Raw genomic sequence first — 12,795 nt, 5'->3', positions numbered from 1 at the left:
TATTAGAGCCTATGCATGCTAGGATGAACATTTTTCTTGTATTCATCCTGATTGATATTTGTATGAAGTGTCTGACGTGTATTGGTTTGTTTCTTTGGAACCTACTGTGTGTTGTCATATAACGACTAGTAGGTTGATTGTAGGTGGGGCCTGGAGTGAGATCTCGGTTTAGAACCCGTAATTATCAAGACTATGCTATTATCTTTTTAGATTATGAGTAGAAAGAAATTATGTAATTAAAAACCAGGCGATTGTGTAGTTTTCTTTTCGTTTCCGCTATTTCAATTAGTTGGTTTAGAGGCCTTTAGGCTCTCGAATTGTATGTAAAAGACTTCCGCTGACTTGTTTTTTTTTTTGTTCGAGTCTGTTTTCTGTCTTAGTTATATTCCTTTATCGATGGAACGCTGACGATCCAAGTAGAGATGTTTCTTTAGTGTCCGTTATGTGAACCGGGATCATGCCGTTACACCTGCAAAACAAATTAATTGTTAGAATCAAGAACCCCGTCTTCCTTGGGTTTCTTGTCGATTAGACATGAATCATATTTATTTATCCAAATGCGATCGACATAAATTTTGTTAGATTTATCATGCTGTTCTCTTTTGGCACATTGATGTTTTAGGTGTCCAGTTTTGCCACAAAAGGTACAAACATTACTACTTAGGAGATTGACATAGACCTTTTTCTTTTTATTATTGTTATAGTAACCTAAGCGTTTAATACTTTTAATTCTAGCATCTTGAATACATTTAGGTACATCTTTGATTTTCCCTTTTCCTCTTGAATTTAATTCAAGCTTTAATTTTTCATTTTGGGCTTTACTGGATTCTAGGTCAATTTTTAATTTTTGAAAATCAGTACTAAAGTCATGAATAGGTATGTCGTTAACGTCCTTGTTTAACCCTAATAATTTATATTGGGTTAACTCAACATTAAGAATAATAATTTCTTGTTTTACCCTTTATAATATTTCCTTTAAGGTGATGTTTTGATGTAACAAATTAAAGAATTTATTTTGAACATCGGATCTAAAAGAGTTTAGATAGGAAACATGGTCTTTACTAATCTTAAGGTCTTTTTCAATTTGGAGACATTTAACGTTATTTCTTCCAATTTATATTGTCTCTCCATAAGCAATTCAATTAATTTATATTTATCCAAACTAAATAGGTGGTTAAGAAATGAATTAGAAGACATTACCTCTTTTCCTCTTGACTTTTCATTATTGTTGTCGTGGGAAGCCATGAGACATAAATTGGTTGTTTCTTCCTCTACGGGGATCTCTGTTTCAGCTTCACTCTCGGATTCACTCCATGCAGCAATCATGGCTTTGTGAAAGTCTGTTTTATTGAGATTTCCTTTCATCGGTAGTCTTCCAGTTTCCCTTGCCTTTCCTTTGCCCTTTTCATTTTTCCATGTTAGGAAATCTTTGATGAACTGATCAGTACTTCCATATTTGTGGCATTCGTAGTCGGATTTGGAATTTGCAGATCTTCATTCCTTGTAATTTCTTTGATTGGCGCATCTGTTGTTCCTGAAGAATTTCTTCGACATCTCTAAAATACCAAGACATTGTTTTCAGGGTTTCCTGATCAGTTTGTGGAACAGAGCTCTGATATCAATTGTAGAAACGATTAAAGATGGTGGATAACAACAAGAGTGTGAATTGTTGTTTGATAAGTTTAAGTATTTTTGCCCTGTTTTTATGGAATTAGATTGCGGAATTAAAACTTAAACTTGATGCGAAAAATAATAAAGAGAAAATACAATTTTACGTGGAAACCTTCTAGGCCTAAATAGAAGGAAAAACCACGACCCTTCGGGATTTCAAAATTCTCTACTATATTTTAGGCAATTAGTTAAAATTACATAAAACAAATAAACAAAACTAGGCCAACTTCTCTTTCTCTTTCTCCTTCTCCTTCTCTTTCTCTTTCTCCATCTCTTTCTCTTTCTCCTTCTCTTACTTCACACGAAGCTTCTCTATTCTCCCCTAGACTTCCCCAAGTCTAGTTACAACAATTCTCTCAAATACCCTTTGCAACGGACAAATTCCTAAGGATAAAATTAATGCATTGCATAAGAAAATATTTTAAGTTAATTGGCAACTTTTGGAGCAAAAATATTTCTTGCTAATTTTTGATCTCACGTATGGACACTCCTGCTCTCTCTAATCGGTTGAAAAACAAGTCCCTTTTATATCGGAGCTCATGTAGCTAGTAAAAAGAAATAACTACCCACTATATCCTTATTCCTTAGATTAATGAGATGTAAGTGGATCTTGAATAGCAAGTAAATAGTCATGGTTACGTTTCTAAAAATAGGTATGGTAGTTTTTCTTAATTTAATCCATAATGGAAGCCTATTTATGTGGAGAAAAATATGGAGAAGTTCTCTGCACTTTAGAAAAGATTGGTTATTTTTCTTTAAAATATATTTTGCCTATTAACTTATTAAATAATGCAACAAATTAATTTTAAACAATTCATCAACTAAAAATCAGAAAAAATATATTCTACAGAATTTTTAGCTGACGTTGATTCTTCCAGACTTCAGTCTTGGGAATAGAATACTGTCTCCATCAACAAGTATTGTCAGATCATCAAAATTGGGAACAGTAGACCTCCTATCTACATTTGACATCCTAAGTGTTCTTCCTTATCTAACTTCATTGGATATATTTGACATATACATAGTTCATGGACCAACTCTTAGGTACTATCAACGATCTTTATCAAGATCGGATATCGACCTGCACACAATCTCTAAAACACATTTGTTCAGTGTAGTCATCATCAAAACCTAAGAGAGCCAACAATGGTGGTTGTAGATATATTCTCAAAGATGGTCTATTTCATAGCATGAAACAAAGTGGATGATGCTAAACATATAGCTACGTTATACTTTGCAGAGACTGGTAGGTTGCAATGGGTGCTTAGGACCATAATGTCTGATAGGGATAGTAAATTTCTAAGTTCATTTTGTACCACCCTTTGGAGACTGTTGGACACACAATTACTATTTAGCATATCATATCACCCAGAAACAGATGGGCAGACTTAAGTAACTAATAGAACCCTAGGAGTCCTACTTAGGACACTTGTAAACAAGAATGCAAGGGACTGGGATTTAAAAATGTGTCATGTAGAGTTTGCCTACAACAAAATTCCTAGTTATACTACAAAGCATTCACCTTTGGAATGTGTGTATAGAATAAACCCTTTGATGTTAGTAACACTAATGGACATTAAACATAATGACACGTTCCATGAAGAAGCTAAACATCAAGCTGAAGTTATAATGAAGATGCATGCACAAATAAGAGACAATATCAACAAAGCAAATGAAAAGTATGCCAGCATGACAAACAAGGATCTACAAGAGAAGAGGCAGTTCAAACCGGGATATTGGGTGTTGATTCACCTAAGAAAAGAAAGATTTCTCAAGCAAAGGAAGAATAAACTATTTCCTAGAGCAGATGACCCTTATTAGATTTTCCAAAAGATTGGTGACAATGCATAAGAGGTGGATCTCCCAGTACAGTATGGAGTTTCTAACACCTTCACTATAGGGGATCTGGCACCACATTACAACAACATAGAATTGAGGAAAATTCTATTTGAAGAGGGAGGGATTGATCTAAAGAAAATCATTAGCGTTAGTCTGAACTTGAAGATATGCTTAGAACAAATCAAGAGATAGAATAATAAGGAAAGGAAAACACTAAGTCTCAATCTCAACTGTCTAAAATTAGTTTTACTCGAGCATATGACACTCCTCAAAAAACATCATGGACTACTAATCAGCATAAAGAAGTACTTGTGATAGAACAACACAAGGCATCAATATATACAGAAGGAACACAACATGCTTGTCTATATAACAACATACATGGGATGCAAGGCAAAGGATCAAGAACCATGCTAATTGCACAATTCTTGGGGATGATCTTCACCCACAGAAACACTCTTGATGTTGTGGTTTGTATTACAGACAATTCAGTCCTTTTGAACAAACAAAGATTCCACCAAGGAATGTGAAATCACGTATTTATGATATGAGTCTTGACAGGTCTACTCCCAGCCTTCCTCTTCGAATAAGACACTTGATTCTTCAACTAAACCACGAGCCTCACTCACACAATCAGACCAAGCTTCACTCCCTCGAATCCTTTATGAACAAGTAATGTTAGCCTTGCTTTCACTCACACAGACACAATACTACACAAGAACAAATACTTTGTAAACAAAAGTGTAATGCTGAATGTTATTGAACTTTTCCTAGAAAAATGCTACATGATCTATACAATGAGGGGGGGACTTTATTTATAATTCTCTGCCTCCTAAAGCCAACATCTAATACAGAATATAACGGCTAATAAAAGGAAAGCACTAACTCAATCAAGAAACATTGATACATGTCATCAATTCTTGATTCATATTTTTGAACTTAGCCTTATATATGGATTGTGGCTTTGCACCTTTAAGATCTGATCAACCATTGTCACGTGCTTCAATTATTGACAGCACATGTGCTCCTTGATTTTAGAATCCATGCGCACTTGCCTCTTTGTCAATGCTACTTAAAGTCTCCAACTCAGTCCTAGGTTCCTTCCTAGGTTTAGACATAGATGACAACTCATGTGTCTGTTCTTAGATTAAGTAGTCTGCTTCAAGTGTGCTTGACTCAACAGTGTGTGAATTAAGGTTCAATTGATGCCCAAGCTTGAATATGTTGTTCTTAACTAATTCTTGTGAATTTGAGTGACGTTGATTTATCTTTGAACCAATCATATTTGCTTCAATCCTTCCTTCTTCAGCATGAATTATCCTCAACTCAGAGGTTTTATAGTATGGAGCCAGGTCTACAATATTGAAGGTTGTAGCTACGCCATAGCCTTTTGGCAGGTCTAGCTTAAAAGCATTTCTCCAAATTTTACAACAATTAGGAATGGCCCAGCTGCCCTTGGCATCAACTTGTTCTTCCTAAGTTGAGGAAATCTATGTTTTCTTAAATGAAGCCACACAAAGTCACCAACTCCCTTTATCTGCCTTGAGTTTGTTTCTTTCATTGGCCATTAAGATGTTGTGCTGCACTTGTTGATGTATCTTTAGAAGAGCCTCAGCCTATCTCTTGGCATCCCCATGAACCTTGTCAGTTTTAGGTAGATCAATCAGAGTAAAGGCATCAAAGGGTTCACCCCATATACACATTTAAAGGGGGAAAACTTAGTTCCATAGATAGTATTCTGTTATAGGCAAACTCGGCATGAAATAGTTTTAGGTCCCAATCTTTAAGGTTCTATTTTACTAATGTTCTTAAGATGGATCCTAAAGTTTTGTTAGTAACCTCAGTTTGTCCATTTGTCTGAGGATGATGGAAGGTACTAAACATTAACTTAGTGTCAAGCAGTCTCCAAAGGGTATTCCAAAAATAGCTTAGGAACTTACTGTCCCTATCGGACACAATGATCCTAGGTACCCCATGCAACCTAACAACCTCTGCAAAGTATATACCAATGTTACTAGCATCATATACCTTGTTACATGCTATGAAGTGAGCCATCTTAGAGAATCTGTCCACAACTACCTTAATTGCACCTCTTTCTCTTTATGTCCTAGGAAGAGCCATAATGAAGTTCATACTCGCATGTTCCTAGGGATTTTATACAATAGGTGAGGGTTTGTATTCTTCTTTATGGAAGGTTATCTTAGCCTAAATACAATTTTCACAGCTAAGAACATACTTTCCCATTATGCCCAACATCTTTGGCCAGTAAAAGTTCTGAGCTATGATGTCTAATTTTTTCTTTATCCCAAAGTGTCCTACCAAAAAACCTTTATGTGCTTCTTTAACCAAAACAAGTCTAAGAGGGGTTCTACGTATACATAACCTATTTTCCTTAAATAAGAAACCTTGTTGTATACAAAATGGTCCTTGTGGTCTCTTAATTCATTCTAGATACAAATCTCTGAAATCAGGGTCTGAGCTATATTAATCTTTGATCATTTCAAATCCCAAAACTTTGGTCTCCCATAGGGCTGAAAAGTGTTCCCTCCTGCTCAAAGCATCTGTAATCACATTGGTTTTTCCAGTCTCATACCTAGCAGAAAATTGAAATTCTTCATGAACTCTACCCACCTAGTATGTTTAGCACTAAGGTTCTTTTGTTCACAGACATTCTTAAGTGACTCATGATCTGAATGCAGTATGAATGGTTGTATTTTGAGATAATGAGACTAATGATCTAAGGCCTTAACCATTGCATAGAACTCTTTATCATAATTAGAGTAGTTAATCCTACTTTTCTTAAGTTTTTCACTGAAATAAGCTATTGGTCTACCATTTTGCATTGACACAGCTCCTATGCCAGTCCCACTAGCATCACAGTCTTCCTCAAAAGGTTGACTAAAATCAGGAAGTTCTAGGACAGAAGGATTACATATAGCTTCTTTGATAACTTTAAAAGCTTCCTGAGCTTCCTTAGTCCAAGTGAAACTACCCTTTTTAGTGCATTCAGTGATAGGAGCAATAATAGTGCTAAAATTTCTGGTGAATCTCCTATAAACGGAGGCAAGACCATACAAAGCTCTAACCTGAGTAGTGTTATTAGGAATAGGCCAAGTTCTAGCATCTACTTTAGTGGAATCAACTTTCACTCCTTCCTTGCTAATGATTAACTAGGGGTGTTCAAAACCGGATACCAGGTCGACCCGGATCTGGAAATCCAGGTACCCGCTTTTTCGGGTACCTAAAATTGTGAATGGGTTCCGATCCGGTTTTGTTTATAAGCTAAAAACATTTATTTTTTTATTTCTTTTAACATTGTTTTTTATATATAATTCAAATACTAAATCTCTATAAATACTTAACTTAATTAGTCACAAAAAGTTAAAATACAACTATTAGTTAATTGAAATACAACCATAATTCCATAAACTCATAAAGTTACACATCTAACTATTAAAAAACAAAAGCAAGCGATTAAAATTTATAAGTTGAAACTTCAAGCTCCATTAATCATCTTAAACGACGTCATGGGTTTCATTGATTATGACCTCCGAATGCTCCAAAGTTAATACATTACCTAAACCCCCAAGAGCATGAGCAGTCGAACAATATAAGTTTAAAGAAAAAATATTTTTACTCTTAAATATTAAATAATCAATTGAAAAATAATTTAAAATTTATACTAACTTTCCTCCATTTCTTCAAGTGCAAGCAAACTCTCCTCTATTTCTAAAGGAGTTGTAGAAATACGAAGCCAATCTTGTGTGCAAATCAGGGCTTCGACCATCTTTGGAGTCAATGATGTTCGAAAATCATCAAGAATACGACTACCAGTAGTGAAAAAAATTCAGAAGCAACGGTAGAAATAGGTATAGCAAGCACATCTTTAGCCATCTTTTGAAGAATGGGATACCTTTTTGTTTGATCTTTCCACCATAGTAAAATCTCAAAGTTAGAATCATGAGGTTCACATGCATCTTCTAAATACCTATCCAACTCACTTTTGTTTACATTGGTTAATGAACAACCTATCTCCATTTGATATCTTGAATTCATTAGTTCAACAAGGTCCACCTTCCCCATTCCTTGAGTCCTACTTTGAGTAAAAATGGAAGAGGTTGAAGAGGTAGAAGTGGAGGAAGTAGCCCCACTTGTCTTTGGTGGAGACATAGAAGAAGTATAACAATCAAACAAATTTTGAAAACCCATTTTAATATTTAGTGACAAGAGAGTAGCTTTTGTGGCATCATATGAAGTACGCACAATCCAATCAACATAATTCCACTTATGCCTACGGTCAAGTAGAACAGCTACAAACACTAAAATATTGATATTATCAATGTTTCCATAATATTTGTCATATTTCGCCATTATATTGGTAGCCATTTTCCTCATACCCTCATCATCGGCACTCATGTTGTTGGCAATCAATAATCTAGTCCCAAAAATCTCATGTGCATAAGAGTTGCAAATTACATAACGAGAAGCAGAAAATCTCAAAGTTGCATCATAAAAAACACTCAAGAAAGGTAAGAAAGTAGACACTTTCTTCCAATCCTCTTCAGTAGGAGCACCACCAAACTTCCTAAGTAACTTAACTAACGCAGAATCTTTCATGCATAAAGAAGGAAGTGACTTTTTAAATTTGGGATATTATCAATGTTACCCCTGTATTATTGCACTTTATCTTTGGTACCCTCGTGTTTTTTTTTAATTCCAATGGTAGCCCCAAACTATATTGCTAATTACAATCGTGACACTTTATAACTTTTTTCCGTTAAGTGGCCGTTAAATTTTATAAAAAACCAACCATGGTTATTTTTTTGATGAGAATTCAGTCCACAAAGTACAAGATCATCAAGTTACGGTTCCTACAACACAAGCTACGGTCCATGTTTTACTTAGCCACGCAAATGTCAAGCAAATGGCTGCTAATTTCGTGGGATTCTCTTCAAAGCAATCCTTTATTACTTGCCTTAAATGGGAGTTTGAATAAGGAACAATTCAAGCAGCAACTTGAATTCTAGCTTTAATGCTTAGAATTCTAGCTTTAATGCACTTGAATTTTAGCTTTAATGCTTAAATGGGAGTTTTCTTTTAGGAATGTAAAGGGTTTTTTTTAGGTTAAATGCAAGGGGAATTAAAGCTCTTAATTAGCCTTAATTTGCTGATTAAATAGCTAATAATAAGAGGTCATTATTAGCCTTAATGCTTAACATTAAGAAGGAAGTTAAAAGGTTCCTTGAAGGAAGTGAAAAGGTTCCTTGAAGGCTTGTAACACTTGCATTATTTTTAGTATAAAAGGAACTCATTGCCATGCATTTTAGGCAAGTGAGATTGAAAACAAAATTCTGAATTTCTTTGTGAATTTCTTTGTGCTTACTTTGTGTTGCACACCCCTTTTATTCTTATTACTTAGTTTTTAAGAGTAAAAGCTTTGAGAGTTTAAAAATACTTAGTGAATTATTGCTGCTCAAAGAAACCATCCAATCTAGAATAAGTTTCTAAGTTGCGTGGGTGTTCTCTCGTTTTGTTCCTTGTTGAGCTTGTTCTTAAGCTAACTCATACACTCTAAAACGGTCCCATTACACTTCCACATCAGTTGGTATCAGAGCTAAATTGTGTTGAACGAGATTACACTCGTTAAAACGCAGCATGGTGATAATCAGTCCAATGCCGAAATGTTAAAAGTAATCGTGGATGAACTTCATGTAATGCACGATGGAATGAAGAGGCATGAAACAAGGATGGATGCCATTGGAGAGACGTTGCTTAGAGTGGGTAGAAGGGTAGAGGAATTAGAGAATTCCACTCCCACCCATGGCGAGTCCCATTTTTTTAACAATCAAGAAGATAGAAGTTTCAAACTAGACCTTCCTCAATTTGATGGTTCTAGTGATCCGGAGGTTTTTTATGATTGGGTACGAAGATTAGAGAATATTTTTGAGTATAAAGAGTATGATGATGAAAAGAGTTGTAAAATGGCGACTCTTAAATTGACAAAACTTGCTGGGCTTTGGTATGATAACCTCAAAGCCAAGAGAAGGAGAGAAGGGAAAGAAAAGATTGCATCTTGGGAAAAACTCAAGAAGAAAATGGAGCAACGTTGGGTCCCACATGAATATGTGCAAGATCAGTATGTCAAACTAACTCGCCTAAATCAAGGTAAGCGTAATATTGATGAATATGTGAGTGAGTTTGAGAAGCTTAGCTTGGTGTGTGACATACAAGAGAAGGAACCACTCAAAATTACGCGTTTCACAAAGGGGCTTTCTAAACCAATCTCTAATAAGGTGAATCTTCTACCTTATTCCACTTATGATGAGGTTGTGAAGGCTGCTAGGAAGGTTGAAACACCTTGTGTAGAGGTTGTTGATGATCTTGAAAGCATGGTTGAAACACCTTCTGTTGAAAGTGTTGTAGATCTTGAGGAGGTTGTTGAAGCATCTTGTGAAGAGATGATTGATGAGTATAAAGGAGATGTTGAAGCACCCTGTGAAGAGATTGTTGAAACTCTTGAAAAGGTGGTTGAAATACCTTGTATTGAGAACCTTGAAGATCTTAAGGAGGTTGTTGAGACAATTTGCATGAAGAATGTTAGTTCTACAATAGAGTGCCTTGAAGTAGTAGATTATTATCCAAGATTGGAGGTTGGTTTACAAGTAGAGCAAACTAAGAAGCATGAGTTTATCAAGGTTGATTTCGTGCTTAAAAAATCACTTTTAATGGATTATGTTCATGTAGAGAGATTTGTGGAATTTAACCCAACAAAAATTCGAGGTCGAATTTTTTCTAAGAAGGGGAAAATGATGAGAATTCAGTCCACAAAGTCCAAGATCATCAAGTTACGGTTCCTACAACACAAGCTACGGTCCATGCTTTACTTAGCCACACAAATGTCAAGCAAATGGCTGCTAATTTCATGGGATTCTCTTCAAAGCAATCCTTTATTACTTGCCTTAAATGGGAGTTTGAATAAGGAACAATTCAAGCAGCAACTTGAATTCTAGCTTTAATGCTTAGAATTCTAGCTTTAATGCACTTGAATTCTAGCTTTAATGCTTAAATGGGAGTTTTCTTTTAGGAATGCAAAGGGTTTTTTTTAGGTTAAATGCAAGGGGAATTAAAGCTCTTAATTAGCCTTAATTTGCTAATTAAATAGCTAATAATAAGAGGTCATTGTTAGCCTTAATGCTTAACATTAAGAAGGAAGTTAAAAGGTTCCTTGAAGGAAGTGAAAAGGTTCCTTGAAGGCTTGTAACACTTGCATTATTTTTAGTATAAAAGGAACTCATTGCCATGCATTTTAGGCAAGTGAGATTGAAAACAAAATTCTGAATTTCTTTGTGCTTACTTTGTGTTGTACACCCCTTTTATTCTTATTACTTAGTGTTTGAGAGTAAAAGCTTTGAGAGTTTAAAAATACTTAGTGAATTTTTGCTGCTCAAAGAAACCATCCAATCTAGAATAAGTTTCTAAGTTGCGTGGGTGTTCTCTTGTTTTGTTCCTTGTTGAGCTTGTTCTTAAGCTAACTCATACACTCTAAAACGATCCCATTACACTTGCACATCATTTTTGATTCATTTGTTTTCCCTCTTCTTTTTCCCTCCTAACGCGTACTTGCTTACTCTGTCTTCATCATCCTCTTCTTGGGTTGAGTACGCCATTAATGAAGCTTCTTCTTCCTTATTACTGCTTTTCTTCACTTGGGTTAGTTCCCTAATCTTTCCTCCTTTCTTTCTGTACATGCAAGATCTTGGGTTGTTTGAGTTCTTGCCTTAAATGTCGAGTATAATGCCGCAATTTTTTCTATTCTGTCGCCTTAAATGTTGCGATCATTAGGGTTTTGTTCTTGAATTATGTGGTTTAAAAGTGTTCTGAGTCGTTTTTGTAAGTATTAAACCCTAAAAATTAGGGCTTTTTTGAATTTTGAATGTGTTGTGCAATGGATGATTGATCTTGGAATTTTTTTTGTTTATTTTTTAATTGATTTTAAATGGATGATAGTCTGGTGTTGAAATTTGTATACAAGGGTAAAGAGACGGATCTTTTTGTTGATGATTATGGATGAACAGCTCCAACTTGGTATGCATATTTATCTAAATTTTTTGGTAATGAACATGTGTTTTGGAAAGAAAGATAAAGTACAATCTTACTTTAAAATGGCAAGAACCAACATAATACCTAAGCTTACATACATAGAAACCATTTCAATGCTTACAATCTTACTTTACAATGGCAAGAAAAACCAACAGTAGGTAGAACATAACAACAAATTTCATGAAAACCACAACCTTAAGTAAGCTATCAACCTTCTTGGACAACCCTTGAACAGTAGCTTTGAGTTCATTAAATTGTTCCCCATTCATCATTACAGGAGCAACACCTTGTACCTTTGGAGGTGGAGCTTCATCAAGGTTTTCCTTCAAATCAGCATCATAACCCCATTCAAAAGCTTGGCACGACATACATTTGTAGTAGATTCTTCCCAGATTGTTAATTGAACCCGAAACCCTAATATCATAGAACTTTGTTGGGTCACAATAACATTTCTTCAACCTTACCCAGCTATCACCAACTTCAATGGAATTAACGTTAGGGATTTCAAGTCGTCTTTTGGTAGTACCGGAATACACCTTACCGCAAAATGATGAGTACCTTGAAGAAGCAGCCATAAAAGGAGAGATGGAAGAGGAGAGGGAAAAGGGAAGAAGAAGATACGTGTGTTTGAAGTGATGCATCTGGGTCTATAAACAATTAGAAACTAACCATGGTTAGGTCAAAATCAAAATTTAACGGCCACTTAACGGAAAAAAGTTATAAAGTGTCACGGTTGTAATTAGCAATATAGTTTGGGGGTACCATTGGAATTAAAAAAACACGGGGGTACCATTGATAAAATGCAATAATACAGGAGTACCATTGATAATATCCCTTTTAAATTTGATAGCAGATTCAAGCATTAAATTAGTTAAATTCCATCTAGTTTCAATATCCAAAACAACAAGGCTTTTGCTCTCCTCTGTCTCCTATTTTATGCTTTCTTTAAACTTTTTAAGCCTAGCAGGAGAAGACCTTACATATTGTTGACTCTCTTAGGTTTTGATGATGACTACACTTTATGTAAACAAATGTATTTTTAGAGATTGTTTGCAGGTCAATATCCGGTCGTGACTAAGATCGTTGATAGTACCTATGACTTAGTCTATGAACATGTACTCGTCAAAAGAATCGAAAAGAAGTTAGAAAAGGTATATTGCTTAGGATGTCAAATGTAGACAGGAG

General features: G+C 35.2%; 1 long non-coding RNA gene across 2 annotated transcripts in view; it reads right to left on the bottom strand.

Moving 5' to 3' along the window:
* Positions 1-250: 250 nt before the first annotated feature.
* The window catches only part of LOC130799023 (uncharacterized), a 49,686-nt gene continuing 37,141 nt past the window's right edge, over positions 251-12,795 (bottom strand). The window contains exons 5-6 of one of the 2 annotated variants that reach the window (XR_009039172.1): positions 1,201-1,556; positions 251-469 (exon numbers count right to left, since the gene is read on the bottom strand). This is a non-coding gene — a long non-coding RNA (uncharacterized LOC130799023). Of the gene's footprint in view, positions 470-1,200; positions 1,557-11,627; positions 12,258-12,795 lie in introns of those variants that run through there. The other variant, XR_009039171.1, reaches the window with a different exon arrangement.

Source organism: Amaranthus tricolor, chromosome 13, assembly GCF_026212465.1.
Source record: "Amaranthus tricolor cultivar Red isolate AtriRed21 chromosome 13, ASM2621246v1, whole genome shotgun sequence".
Classification (NCBI taxonomy): domain Eukaryota; kingdom Viridiplantae; phylum Streptophyta; class Magnoliopsida; order Caryophyllales; family Amaranthaceae; genus Amaranthus; species Amaranthus tricolor.
Note: the sequence above shows the minus strand (reverse complement) of the source record. Positions and strands in the feature narration are given on the sequence as shown.